Source organism: Chiloscyllium punctatum, chromosome 27 (assembly GCF_047496795.1).
Source record: "Chiloscyllium punctatum isolate Juve2018m chromosome 27, sChiPun1.3, whole genome shotgun sequence".
Lineage (NCBI taxonomy): Eukaryota > Metazoa > Chordata > Chondrichthyes > Orectolobiformes > Hemiscylliidae > Chiloscyllium > Chiloscyllium punctatum.
In genome coordinates, this window is record NC_092765.1 from 37,816,357 (window position 1) to 37,830,605 (window position 14,249).

The 14,249-nt window shown below is 41.1% G+C and overlaps 1 protein-coding gene across 3 annotated transcripts in view; it reads right to left on the reverse strand.

Annotated features, from left to right (window-relative positions):
• Positions 1 to 14,249, reverse strand: part of rspo1 (R-spondin 1) — a 198,426-nt gene that overhangs the window by 127,036 nt on the left and 57,141 nt on the right. The gene's annotated exons all lie outside the window — the stretch shown is intronic.

Genomic DNA, 14,249 nt, shown 5'->3' on the forward strand with positions numbered 1-14,249 from the left:
TATACCAGCAAGGACTGAAAAATTCTTTCTTGTCTTTTTTTTCTCATCAATTCTGAAAAGAGTGCTCAATACGAAAAAGCCAATAAGGAAAACAATTATTCATAGGTCACCGAAACCTATATGCATCCAGAGAATATCAGCTAGCAATAAAACTACCGTGCTCTCAGTTTAAACATTGAACAGCTCAAGAATTAAGAATTGTATAACGTTTATTTTCCCTAACTATACCAGATGTACTCATTTTATTAAAATTATCATATATTTACAGATATATTTTATGTCATGTTTATTATTTTTGTTTTCTTAGAGCTAAAATTCTTCTGTCTCTCAATAAAGAAAATTTGGTAATTAGCTTTGTCACTTAGACCTAATTAATTACATCTTTAATTGATGTGAACTAAAAGGAATAAAAGTAGTTATCACAATCAACTGACAGGAGGTTAAAAAGAAGGGAACTGATTTTTCCTCCCCACATGCTTGTAACAAGCTATTTCTTTTGCTCGCTGATGTCTACACTATGAAGAGCATCACCATGGAAGATTCGAATTTTATTTCATGGTTTAGGATAGAGTTACAATATTGCATGTTCCAATGTCAGAAAGCAAAAATAAAATGGAGAATTTCTTTCTATTCATTCTGCAGACAATATATTACATCATGAACTCCATTAAAGCACTCCCCCTCCCACTCACATTGCATCACTGTGTTTTCTTTTGCTGTCATGCTATATCGCTCTGTCTGAGTGAGATGACTAAATCTCATGTTGCAGATCCATAACCATTTTTGCCACCAGGCAACATAGTACATTAACACCAAAACTCCGCACGGGACAAAGATCACATTTACATAACTATGCTTTAATGCTGAGCCAATACTCTTGATTCATCCATCCAATTGTTCCCATCTCTAGTAGCACCAGTAACACAGCTGTCGCCAATAGTCATTCACTCACGTTGTTCAACTAAAAATAATTTCTCCAGATAAAAGGTATGAAAGGTCAAAATCTCTAATTACATTGGTGGGATTTTACAGTACAATTGGACACAGTAGAAGATTTCACACATTTCACCATGACACAAAACCCAGAAGTAAAATGATAACACAAATCTACAGCACTAGTATTTACAATTCCATAACAATTAACAGAATAATGGGATATTATTCAAACACATGTTATCTCTGACCTGCTGTCTGCCACAGGGAAGGTAAGTGCAAGAGTTCTCAATTGCCTCCTTTCACATTGTCCCTATAATCCATTTCAACATTGGCAGATTTCTGGTTACCAATCTCTACTTTAAATATAGAGACTGAGCATCCCAAGCCCCTGGGTTACAGAATTTGAAAGGTACACAACTCTCTGAGTTAAAATAAATCACATATCAATCCTAAATTGCATCCCCCTTATTCTTAGTTTGTTCTCAACGCCCCAACCAGGGGAACCATCCTACCTGTATCTACCCTGACTGCCTCGTTAAGTATTTAGTAGGTTTCAATGAGTTCATTACTCATTCTTTGAAATTGGCCTGGTTTGCCCAATCCTGCTTCACAGGACTGTTCCACCATTCTGAGGTCGAATCTGATGAACTTTCAATGCACTCCTTCAATGGCAATAACAACTTGCCTTTTCAAACAGGCCAGGACTCATCTGAGATACAAAATATAAGTTAGTACATTTTAAATACCTTTTTCTTCTGGAAACGCACCTCATTAAGTTTGGAATCTATTTATATGAATCACTTAAAAGTGGCATTTTTGATAAGGAATAGCATTACAGATGTATTGAGGGAGGATATTCCCGGAAATGCATCCAGGGAAGTTATTTGGGTTGAATTGAGATGATCACGTTATTGAGATTGTATAATAGAATCCCCACTAGTCAGGGAGAAATTGAGACACAGATTTGTAAGGAGATATCAGTTATCTGTAAGAATAATAGGGTGGTTATGGTAGGGGATTTTAATTTTCCAAACATAAACATACCATAGCATTAAGGGTTTAGATGAAGAGGAACTTCTTAAGGGTGTACAAGAAAATTTTCTGAATCAGTATGTGGATGTACCTACTAATGAAGGTGAAAAACTTGACCTATTCTTGGGAAATAAGGCAGGGCAGTTGACTGAGGTGTCAGTGGGGGAGCACTTTAGGGCCAGTGACCGTAATTCTACTAGTTTTAAAATAGTGATGGAAAAGGATAGATCAGATCTAAAAATTGAAGTTCTAAATGGAGGAAGGCTAATTTTGACGGTATTAGACAAGAACTTACAAAGGCTTGGGGGCAGAGTTCGCAGGTAAAGGGACGACTGAAAAATGGGAAGCCTTCAGAAATGAGATAATGAGAGTCCAGAGACAACATATTCCTGTGAGGATGAAAGGAAAGGCTGGTAGGTTCACAGAATGTTGGATGACTAAAGAAATTGAGGGTTTGGTTAAGAAAAAGAAGGAAGCATATGTCAGGTATTGACAAGATATAGCAAATGAATCCTTAGACGAGTATAATGGCATTGGGGGTTTACTTAAGAGGGAAATCAGGAGGGCAAAAGGGGACATGAGATAGCTTTGGCAAATAGAGTTAAGGAGAATCTAAAGGGTTTTTACAAATACATTAAGGACAAAAGGGTAACTAGGGAGGGAATGGGGCCCCTCAAAGATCAGTAAGGCGGCCTTTGTGTGGAACTGCAAGACATGGGGGAGATACTAAACGAGTATTTTACATCAGTGCTTCCTATGGAAAAGGACATGGATGATATAGAATGTAAGGAAATAGATGGTGACATCTTGAAAAATGTCCATTTACAGAAGAGGAAGTGTCGGATGACTTGAAACACATAACAGTGGATTAATCCCCAGGACTGATCAGATGTACCCTAGAACTCTGTGACAAGCCTGGAATTGATTTCTGGGTCGCTTGCTGAGATATTTGTGTCATCGGTAGTCACAGGTGAGATGCCGGGAGACTGGAGGTTGGCGAATGTGGTGTTACTATTTAGGAAGGGTGGTAACGACAAGCCAGGGAACAATAGACCAGTAAGCCTGACATTGGTGGTGGGCAAGTTGTTGAAGGGAATCCTGAGAGAAAGGATGTACATATATTTGGAAAAGTAAGGACTCATTAAGGATAGTCAATATGGCTTTGTACGTCAGAAATCATGTCCCACAAACTTGATTGAGTTTTTTGAAGAAGTGACAAAGAGGATTGATGAGGGCAGATCGGTGGGCATGATCTATATTTACTTCAGTCAGGTGTTCAACAAGGTTCCCCATAGGAGACAGGTTAGCAAGGTTAGATCTCATGGAATACAGGGAGAACTAGCCATTTGGATATAGAACTGGATCAAAGGGAGAAGACAGAGGGTGGTGGTGGAGGGTTGTTTTTCAGACTGGAGGCCTGTGACCGGTGGAGTGCTACAAGCATTGGTGCTGGGCCCTCTACTTTTTATCATTTAGAGAAATGATTTGGATGTAAGCATAAGCGGTACAGTTAGTAAGTTTGAAGATTGCACCAAATTGGAGGTGAAGTGGACAACCAAGATGGTTACGTCAGATTACAATGGGATCTTGATCAGATGGACCAATGGACTATGAAGCGGCAGATGGAGTTTAACTTAGATAAATGTGAGGTGCTGCATTTTAGGAAAGCAAATCTTAGCAGGACTTATACACTTAATAGCAAGGTCCTGGGGAGTGTTGCTGAACAAAGTGACCTTGGAGTGCAGGTTTATAGTTCCCTGAAAGTGAAAGTATGCTTTCCTTTATTGAGCAGAGTATTGAGTACAAGAGTTGGGAAGTCATGTTGTGGCTGTACAGGACATTGGTTAGGCTATTTTTGGAACATTGCCTGCAATTTTGGTCTCCTTCCTATCAGAATGATGTTGTGAAACTTGAAAGGGCTCAAACAAGATTTACAAGGATGTTGCCAGGGTTGGAGGATTTGAGTTCTAGGGAGAGGTTGAAAAGGCTGGGGCTGTTTTCCCTGGAGTGTCAGAATCTGAGGAGTGACGTTATAGAGATTCATAAAATCATGAGGGGCATGATACAATAAATAGACAAAGTCTTTTCCCTGGGGTCAGGGAGTCCAGAACTAGAGAGCATAGGTTTAGGGTGAGAGGGGAAAGATATAAAAGAGACCTAAAGGGCAATTTTTCATGAAGAGCGTGGTACGTGTATGGAATGAGCTGCCAGAAGAAGTGATGGAGGCTAGTAAGATTGCAACATTTAAAAGGCATCTGGATAGATATATGAATAGAAGGGTTTGGAGGGACATGGGCCAGGTGCTGGCAGATGGGACCAGATTGGGTTGGGGGTATCTGGTCAACATGGACGAGTTGGATCGAAGGGTCTGTTACTGTACTGTACATCTCTATGACTCTATTTACTGTTTTCCTCCTAATTTTAAACTTGTTACTGAACAGTTTACTAGGATTAACTTTGTAGAATTCTGAAAACTTGAGTTAAGTCTCTGCAAATGTCTATTCTTTTCTAATGAGAACAAACTCAATTTAATTAGCCTTTCTTCCGAACTTAGATTCCAGTTAACTGGAGTCATCTATATTTTCCTTGTACCATTTGAAGGGCATTAATACCTTTCCTGTGATTAGATGGCCAAAACTGCACACAGTCCTCCAGATGGGTCTGACTAATGCTTTATGCAATAACATATAACCACGACTCATGAGCACTCTACCCCCCGATCATGCCTTTGTGTCTAGCTCTTTTGATTTTTGCGGCCAATTGTGGACTTGAAGTTTCCTAAATTCATCAACAGGACTATGTACAGCAGGACTTTTGTGGTCAGCACCCTGTTTTACTGTTTCCTTTAAACAATTACTAGCTCACTTTCTGCTTCGTGTTTCCAAATAATTTTAGGTTTGAAAAACCTGTATTGCAACGGCGACTGAGTCACACAAAAGAAATAGACCTTTCAGAATTTGGTTGCACTGGTTTACATTATTTGTAATTTCTTGCATTCACCTCTATGAAGTGTTTCCTTATAACACTGTGGTCATTTTCTTTTCATCTAATAATCGTAAATTTTCTTTAAAAATAAAACAAAAGACAAATGACTTGTCCCTTAAGGTCTTGATTTATAATTAATAGGCACCTTCAAAAATTCCCATTTCGGAGCTTTATTTACTCGTGACCTTTCTGTTAATTATTTATTTACTGCCAATTCATGTCGTTCTATCTTGGCTAATAAATGTACACATAGGGCTGAATCTATTGACTTTGGTAGTGGTTCTGTTTTGCCAGCCTGAAGGCCAGTTGCAACCCTGCCTTGGCCATTTCTGAAAGTCTAGATGGGATTATGTTTGCACGGTGACTTAGTGGCTAGCACTGCAGCATCATGGACCCCGGTTCAATTCCTACCTCGGGCAACTGTCTATGTGGAGTTTGCACATTCTCTGAATGGGTTTTCTCCGGGCACTCCAGTTTCCTCCCACAATCCAAAAATGCGCAGACCAAGTGAATTGACCAGGCTAAATTACCCACAGTGATAGGTGTATTACTCAGGAGTAAATATAGGGTAAGGGAATGGGTCTGGGTGGGTTACTCTTCAGAGGGTTGGTGTGGACTTGTTGGGCTGAAGGGCCTGTTTCCATGCTGTAGGGAATTTCATTTAAAAAATCAGGCACTTATTTGCTTGTCATCTCAATTCCTCGGATCTTCACGGCAAAGATCTCACCTTTGAGAGCTGTCGGCTGACAGTTCATCCAGCCCAACATCTCCACAGGGAAAAGTGGTACTGCAGGAGGCTTGGGACAGGGCACCACCGTGGAGGCACCTGAAAAGTGGAAAATGAGCCTGACTAGACCTGTCAGGGCAGACTCTGGCAAGAGGGAGAAAGACAGTGTCTCAGGTGGCCTGAGGTATACTTCACAACCGGGGTGGTTGTTACTGGAACGGGAGGCAAACATGATTTGCAGGATACCTGAAAAGGAGAATTGTCCCATCAGTCTGTGTCCACAGGTGGCCACCAGAGTGTCTCTTTTGACCTATCCAAATGGCATGGACCATCCCTGCAACTACCTCCCCTCAGCATCCCTCTCCCCCACCACCTCCTCACTCCCCCCAACCATCTCAGACATACCTGCAATGGTAGAATGATGCCCTTAAGTAATACTTAACTTATCCACTTCAAACCCTTATTGACCTAGGGAAAGGAAGGTCAACCTGAAGATTTTTTACTACTGAACTAATTGGGGAGTGGTGTCATTGGGAAGGCAAAGGGCTCACTACTCCATGTTCTCCTGCCTGATGACATAGATTATCCCAAATCCCAACGCACTCCCAAGACAGGGGTAGGGGTGGTGGCGTGGATATTAGAGATTCCATCCATAGAATTTTCTCAATTTTCTCTTTAAAAACCCCAAGTTGTAAACTGCATTATCCACCTAGCAATACCTTCAGGAACAATTATAGTATCATGGAATTATCACCTCCCTTTCCTGAATTTATCAAACAAGTCATAAATGTAGCATATAGATTTAACTCAATCCCTGTTCTGGGTACATTAATGTTACTTGGAGATCGTACTTGCAATACACAACTTAGATCATCAAGACAGAAAAGATTACTTGATAACAGAGTAAATTTTAAAAAATTATTGATTTAATATCAGCAACGTCACTTGAAAAGTAACTACTAATCGTGCTTGTGAGCACGCCATTCATTTATTCAATTACATTGTTGCGTGTGAATGTGGGCTGTAAGCTTTATGTCTTTGACATGGAATGATAATTGCAAGTGAGGTCCTACTTTGTTACAGCATGGTATAGTGCAGAAAATCAGGAGAGGTTATATTGCTCATAAGGCATTAGTCAGACACCATCTGGAAGACTTCATCAATTCTGGTCAATCTAATCATGGACAGGATATTATTTTCCTTTAAAAGGTTACAGAGGAAGTAATAAAGATGACGCAAGCATTAGGCATCTATAACATGATGGAAAAAATTGTGAAGTTGACTTTGTTTTCTTTGACGCCCATGTAAGTACAGTATTGATCTATCATGTTCAGGTTATATTAAAGTGTTTTAATTTCATTACACATGAGGAATTATGTCGAACAAATAATCAATATTAGAAAGTCAATTTCCCAGCCTGCTGGAATTACATTCATGGGCATAATACTGTTGGGCAAAAGTGAGTAAAATAGGTTCTCGAACCAACAAAACATATTGGGCTACTTAGCAGGCTAGAGTTGTTCATGGAAATTCTGGTGAGCACACATTTCTTCAGTAGAATGAACCTTTCAAAACCAAGACTTTACTTTGCTAGATTTGTTACAGTGCAGGAGATGCATACTCCCCAGTCCATTCAGCTCATGAGAAATGTCATTCCTAATCAGTGTTGAAGGGTGTTGTTGAGTACTGCTAATAGTGTATGGTATGCAGACTGTGCTCAAGAGAGGCAACCATGTGGCTTGATGAGAGCAAACCTGACAACATCAGGCAGGAGAAGGATCACAGAATCATTGTGTGGAAGCAGGCCATTTCCCCCAATAAGTCCACACTGACCCTCAAAGACCCTCCCACCCAGACCCACCCCTGTAACCCAGCATTTAGCATGGCCAATCTAGCAAACCTGCACATCTTTAGACTGTGGGAGGAAACTGAAGCAGCTGGAAGAAACCCACACAAGCACAGGGAGAATGTGCAAACTCCACACAGACAGTCATCCGAGGCTGAAATTGAACCCAAATCCCTGGCACTGTGAGGCAGTAGTGCTAACCACTGAGTCACCATGCTGTCCAAACAGAAGGGCTAAACAGAAAATTACAGATAAAGGTGGCAACATATGGCTAGGAGTTAAATGTACAGAACTTAGTTATTAGGAGAGCTAGAAAGATGCCAGGCTCAAATGAAGGCTTTTGGCAGAGTCGCACTGATAGGAGCAAGCAGGGCAAGGAAGAGTGGAGCAGCGTATTGAGAGCAGTGAACACAATTGGGTCATGGGATGTGTTGGTGAGGGTAAAGGACCTGATTCGAATCAGGGACAGCATAAGGTTAACATGGAGTGCTAGTTGGGTGTAGGCTAAGGAGGGGTAATTGAAGCATGATAGAGAGGATGTCTGAGGAAAGAGAAAACTATCTATCATGATGGGGCAAGTGTAGGTTAGAAGGGAAGGATTCAGGGTAAAGGAATTGAAAGAAAGATTTATGCACACCATTCTTTTCTTCAATTGGGTCAATAATTGGGCATGAGTTTCTGAACAATTCAAATGTGTGTGAAGTGAAACAGAAACCCAAATTAAGATCTTTTCTTCAAACACTCAGTTATGACTTTATGCAAAAAGAAGCATTCAGTTCAGCATAAAGGTTAACAGACTCTTGTCACAAGAAGGTAATACATTGCTGAAGGACAACTTTAGGGCAGCACGGTGGCACAGTGGTTAGCACTGCTGCCTCACAGCGCCAGAGACCCGGGTTCAATTCCCGCCTCGGGCGACTGACTGTGTGGAGTTTGCACATTCTCCCCGTGTCTGCGTGGGTTTCCTCCGGGTGCTCCGGTTTCCTCCCACAGTCCAAAGATGTGCAGGTCAGGTGAATTGGCCATGCTAAATTGTCCATATGTTAGGTAAGGGGTAAATGTAGGGGTATGGGTGGGTTGCGCTTTGGCGGGGCGGTGTCGACTTGTTGGGCCGAAGGGCCTGTTTCCACACTGTAAGTAATCTAATCTAAACAGCATTAATGGTCGTGGGAGGTGAAGCTGTGCAGGAGCTTACAATGGCCCAGGCAGCTGAATCTTATGCAATTATACATGAGGCATTTATACAGGCTAATGATTCCATGGTTGCAGGGCTGTGTCACAGGGAATAATGATGGCCACCAAGGGTCAGACTGAACTGTGTGCCACAGGCATGCAGTGCCCTACAAAGCTCAACACCACAAATTCCTTGGACCATACACCTGTCTTCTCAGTTAACGAAGAAGGGGTGTCCAACAGAAATGCTGAGGGAAGCCAAGCTATGAAGAAGTTAGGGCAATGGTTGGGTGTGGCACACGGACCTGGGAGAGTCTAATAGCAACTAGAAATGAGACTAGTTTACTTTGGACTAACACACGTGGACACAGAACTAGGAGCTAACTATTACTGGGAAGCATTCCAGCCCAAGAGGGAGTATTTCTTTTTAACATTTAGACATTATGCTCTTTTGTTTGGCAGTCAATGCAAATATTTTGCTTGCTTTGATCCATTTAACTCCTGCACAGTTCTAGACCAGAGCGTCACGATGCAGCCATGCTGGAATATATCGGGTTTGTGCATACATTCCTCAAACATCCATCAGCAAAATGCATGAATATGCCCAAAATATTCTAGTCAGCACAGGCACAGCCCCTTGATCTATTACCAGCTCTGTCTGTGCTCCTCAAAAAGGATCAGAATCCTTGTGACGGGTATTCCCCTGGATCCTTGATCCCTGCTCCAACACACATCACGATTTCTCCCTGGAGACATTTGCACTTCTTGCGCATGTTCTTCTACTATAGGAGGAGATAAGCATTAAGCAACATGAGCATGGGTATATGAGCTTTATCCTTATATTGATAGATACAGATGGGAATGTCAATCCCCAGATCAATGAATGCCTGCCTTTGCATTGCTTATGAAAATAACATGCAATAGGGCATCTGAGGAGTAAAGGGCTCTGAATAAAAGTGGTTCTGTTTGATCATTGAGTTAAATTAGGTGAAAGACAATAAAACATTTTATGAGGTGTCTATCTGAGATATCTCTGTGGTGTTCTGGCAGAAGGTACGTTTAGTGGTTGAGTGCTTGTCCCATGCAAATCTTTGCTGAAAACCCACCTGTGTGTTCTCCTCATTGAAATGACAGGTTTATGATCTGATCAGCATGAGCTGATGTCCTTTCATGTTTTAATTGTGAAGCCCCGGATGTGTGAGAGATGAATACTACTGCAGTGCAAGTGATGCTCCATTGAAAGCACCAGCCACTTGAGACATATTCAGTGCATAAGAAGTAGCTGATGGAAGTGCCTGGCACCCATTCTTCAGTGTGACAGTCCTCTACAGTGGCAAACTTAGAACAGCAGCCCACATTAGGGGACTTGAAGCACTAAACAGTTGGCACTTACCCTGTCAGAATGCAGTAAGTTATTTACCCTTTGATGGCACTTGAGCCAGGTTCTCTGATAATCTAATGTAGTGACCGTGGGCCAGGTTGTCTTTGCCAATCAGGTTGGCCATCTATTTACCATCCCTTCTCTTTTGGGCAGCATGTCCAGGGAGGCATCAGTGAAGTTCCCAGAGCCTTATTCTGGCTGGTGTCAGATATCTCCGTGGTTGAGTTGGACTGACCAGTGGGTGAGTGATGCTCCTGGCTTGCAGTGAGTGATGTGCTGTCTAAGTGCCTGGAATTAGGCACCTGGATCATCCTGGTGGCCTTCAGAAGTTCTTGCCCATAAGATTTGACGTTTTTCCAGTGCACGTATATGCAATGAGTTGAGAAGAGCTAAGTTACATGAGACTACTCCACCACCCCTGCAAGTGGAGTGCCTCCTGCTTTTAGGTTCAACATTACACTTAGTCTAAAAAAGAAATCAATATTGCGCCTATTAGTACAATTCAGACTCCTTGCAGTAGATTTTATGAATTTCTTTTCTGTTTTTTTCTTTCACGGGATGTGAACATCACTGACAAAGACAGCACTGGCCTTTTGTCCTGAGCTACCGTTGGAGAGCATGAAAAACATAATCACATTACTGAGGTCTGGAGTCACATAAGGGGCAAACCAGGTTATAACTGCAGATTTTCTGCCCTAAAAGACATATGTAAACCAACAGAGCAATAGTTGCATTGTCACTATTACTGAGGCTTGCTTCAATTTCATTTTTTAAAAAATTTATGCTTTGAACTTAAATTCTGTCAACTACCACTTTGCAAATTGTCATAGCAGCTCAAGGCACGATCCCAGGTCGTTAGATTCCTAGCCTCATCCAGACATTATCAGTGCTCTGCTACCCTCCCAGGCTGAATCAATTAATCACTACTCTCAACGTGTGCAGAGAGATGTAATAATATTATTCTGTAGTAAATGGTTAACTACCAATACTAATAATAACTGCTGAGCATCTTCAGCAGAAATTATGTCAAGATGGTGTCAAATTATATGGACTGAGACCGATGTTAGCATGCACCCAGGATAGGATGCGAACCCAGACCACCTAGCCCAGAGGTAAAGACACCACCACATTTACACATAGGGTTCTAAGCAATAAACGTGACTACATTGTATTAGTCAGGAGTTCAGTTCTCAGATGTCTCGATTTGCTAGATGCTCCTATCAATATTCTTATTGTTATGAAGAAGGATTATTGAATCTTTGGCTTGTGGCTATAGGAACACTGCAAGAAATTAGTTTCTCTAGTCACAATCCAGTTGCTGATGGACATGGAAAAAAGCTATTATAGTAGATTTACCATCGCAGTATTTGTAATTTTAAAAAATCAGATAGGTAACAAGGGAAATGGACTTATTAAGGCTAATCTTTTCAATAATGTTGGAGCAAAACAGAAACAGCTTCTCTGTGTAACTATTTGCTCAATCTGGCTTGATATCATAATATTAAGTCTGGGAACTTGACATGGAAAATGCTTGGATCCGACCTGTTTTAAGCAAAGGATGCCCAAAGAACAGCTATGACTTACATCATTGGGAAATTATTCACTTTAGTAGACAAAACGGATATGGGGGAAGCAATAGGATTTTGCACTGCAATCCTGCCAGCCTCTGTGGCGCAATTTGGCAGTGTGTTCGGCTATTAACAAAAAGGATGGTGGCTCGTGACCACCCAGGGATGGATCCATCACTTCCTGCACTGCAATCCCCAAGTGAATTGGTAAAAGTGCAGGGATATTATTATTGCAAAGTAAGAAACATTTGGACCATTAGTAACACCATCTGCATCTCACTTAAATGAAAGAGATGTCTTATAGGGACCAATTTATAACTTTTTATGCTCTTTCAACATAAAGCACTCCCAGAACAAATTTTGCATGGGTTAGATGGTATTCTATAGCACTCTTGTGCCAACACTACAGTTTTTACTGCACATGAGGTAAATATTCATGTTAAAAGTAATCAATGTTAGATGTTACTAAATCAATTTGAACTGGATATTAAACTGGTAGTTGGGTCCCAGAGTGGTTTGGTGATGTTTTTCACTGTGCCATCTGTTCCTAATCAGACTGTCATCCCCATGAAACAGATGATCATTCACGGAGTTGACGACATCATGTATATTGTAAGCCAAAATTAATTTGGTTTTCTTTATTGGTAATCATTCTGTTCTTTGCACATGGAGGACTGAATTTGGCATTCCCCCTTTAAAGCCGGAAATAAACTATGTTTTGTGGCAGTTTCATCAAAAATGGTAGAACTTTAGGGCAGTAAGTGTTCATCGTGCACAGATGTGAATCTGTGTTGGCACATTTTGTGTTCGTCATGAACAACTGAATATAATTTGCTTCACTTTATCCATTTCAACAGCATCATCATCAATGCATGGATTATTTTCAAACAAATTGTATTTCAGAGATTTTATTTGACCAAATTTTGGTTGTCTATCAAATATTCCTGACCTTCTAATAATATGGAAGACAAAGTAGGGAATTCTGACGACACAAAGAGTAATTGGGATAGTTTTGTTAAGGAGCGAATAAAATTCTTAAGTTGCATCCAGAACTTTTTTAACCAGTAAATATAATGCTCAAAAAGACTTGAAACATTAACTCTACTTTCTCCTCACAAATGTTGCACAGATCTGCTCAATTTTGTTCTAGATCTAATAACTGGAAATAAGCCTGGGCAGGTGCAAGGCCTATCAGTAAGGGGAGCATCTTGAAGACACAGACAATAATTCAGATTTAGGAAAGTTTTGGGAAAAGTTAAGGATGAGCTGGGAATAAAAGTTCTAAATTGGGCAAAGGTTAATTTTACTAAGATAAGATATGATTTAGCCCAAGTGGACTGGGAGCAACTACTTGGAAATGCAACTGTTTCGGAAAGGAGATATCAGGGGTAAAAAAAAAGAACTGTGGATGCTGGAGATTCGAAACAAAATTGCTGGCAAAATTGAGCAGATCTGTGCAACATTTGTGGGGAGAAAGTAGAGTTAACGTTTCAAGTCTGGTAACTCTTCATCAGAACCAAAAGCAGCTGGGAAAATGTGACATTTATGCTGAAGGTGAGGTTGGGATAGGGGGAGGGGGAGGTGAGCAGATTGGAAGAGATAGAACCCAGACAGCAATCTACATGAAAGGGGTAGGTAGACAAAGGGATTATTGAGAGCAGGCCAGGGCAGAAGAGAAGCTGAATTAGTGAAAATGAGAGTGAAGAATAGGAGAGAATGGAGACAGGCTGTGCTGAAAGCAACTCATGTCATGACAGGACTCAGGGTGTGGGGGTAGATAAAAACATGGAAGGACAGAATCAGGCTGTAAAGTTATTTAACTCGTGCTGAGGTCAAAAGGTTGCAAGTTCTCCAAGCTGAAAATGAGATGCTGTTCTTCGTGCTTATGCTGAAGCTCACTGGAGCACTGCAGCAGGCCTGAGGCAGAAATGTTGTCATGGTAACATGGCGGTGCATTGAAGTGGCAGGCAACTGGAAGTTCAGAATCATTTTTATGGACATCAGGTCAGAACCCCTAGCAGTAACAAACACTTTCAAACCACAGGTGAGGTGCCAGAGGAAGGCCAGCTTGTTCCATTATTAAAAAGGGAGGAAGAGATAAACCAGGAAATCACAGTTCTGTCAGTCTAACCTAGGTGGTGGAGGCAGTAATAGAAAGAAGTCAGAGGGTCAGACTATATCTGCATTTGGAGAAAAACAAATTAATCAGGAATAGTCAGTATGGATATGTTAGGGAAATTTCATGGGTAACAAATTTAGTTAACTTCTCTGAGGAAGTAACTAAGAGTGCTGAATACAAGATCTTTAACAAGGCTTTTGACAAGGAACCTCTTGGCAGACTGGCCAAGTAAGTAAGAGCCCATGGGGTCTAAGACAAAGTGGTATGTGGTATTCAAAATTTGCTGAGAGGCAGGAAGCAGAGGGTGATGATGAAAGCAGGTTTCTGTGACTGGGAGTCTGTGTCCAGGGAGGTTCTGCATGGTTAGTTGCTGGGGCCCTTACTACTGGTGTGCATTAGGGATTTAGACTGAAATGTAAGGGGTATGATCAAGAAGTTTGCTGATTGTATGAAAATTAGCAGAGTTGCAATTCATGAGTAGG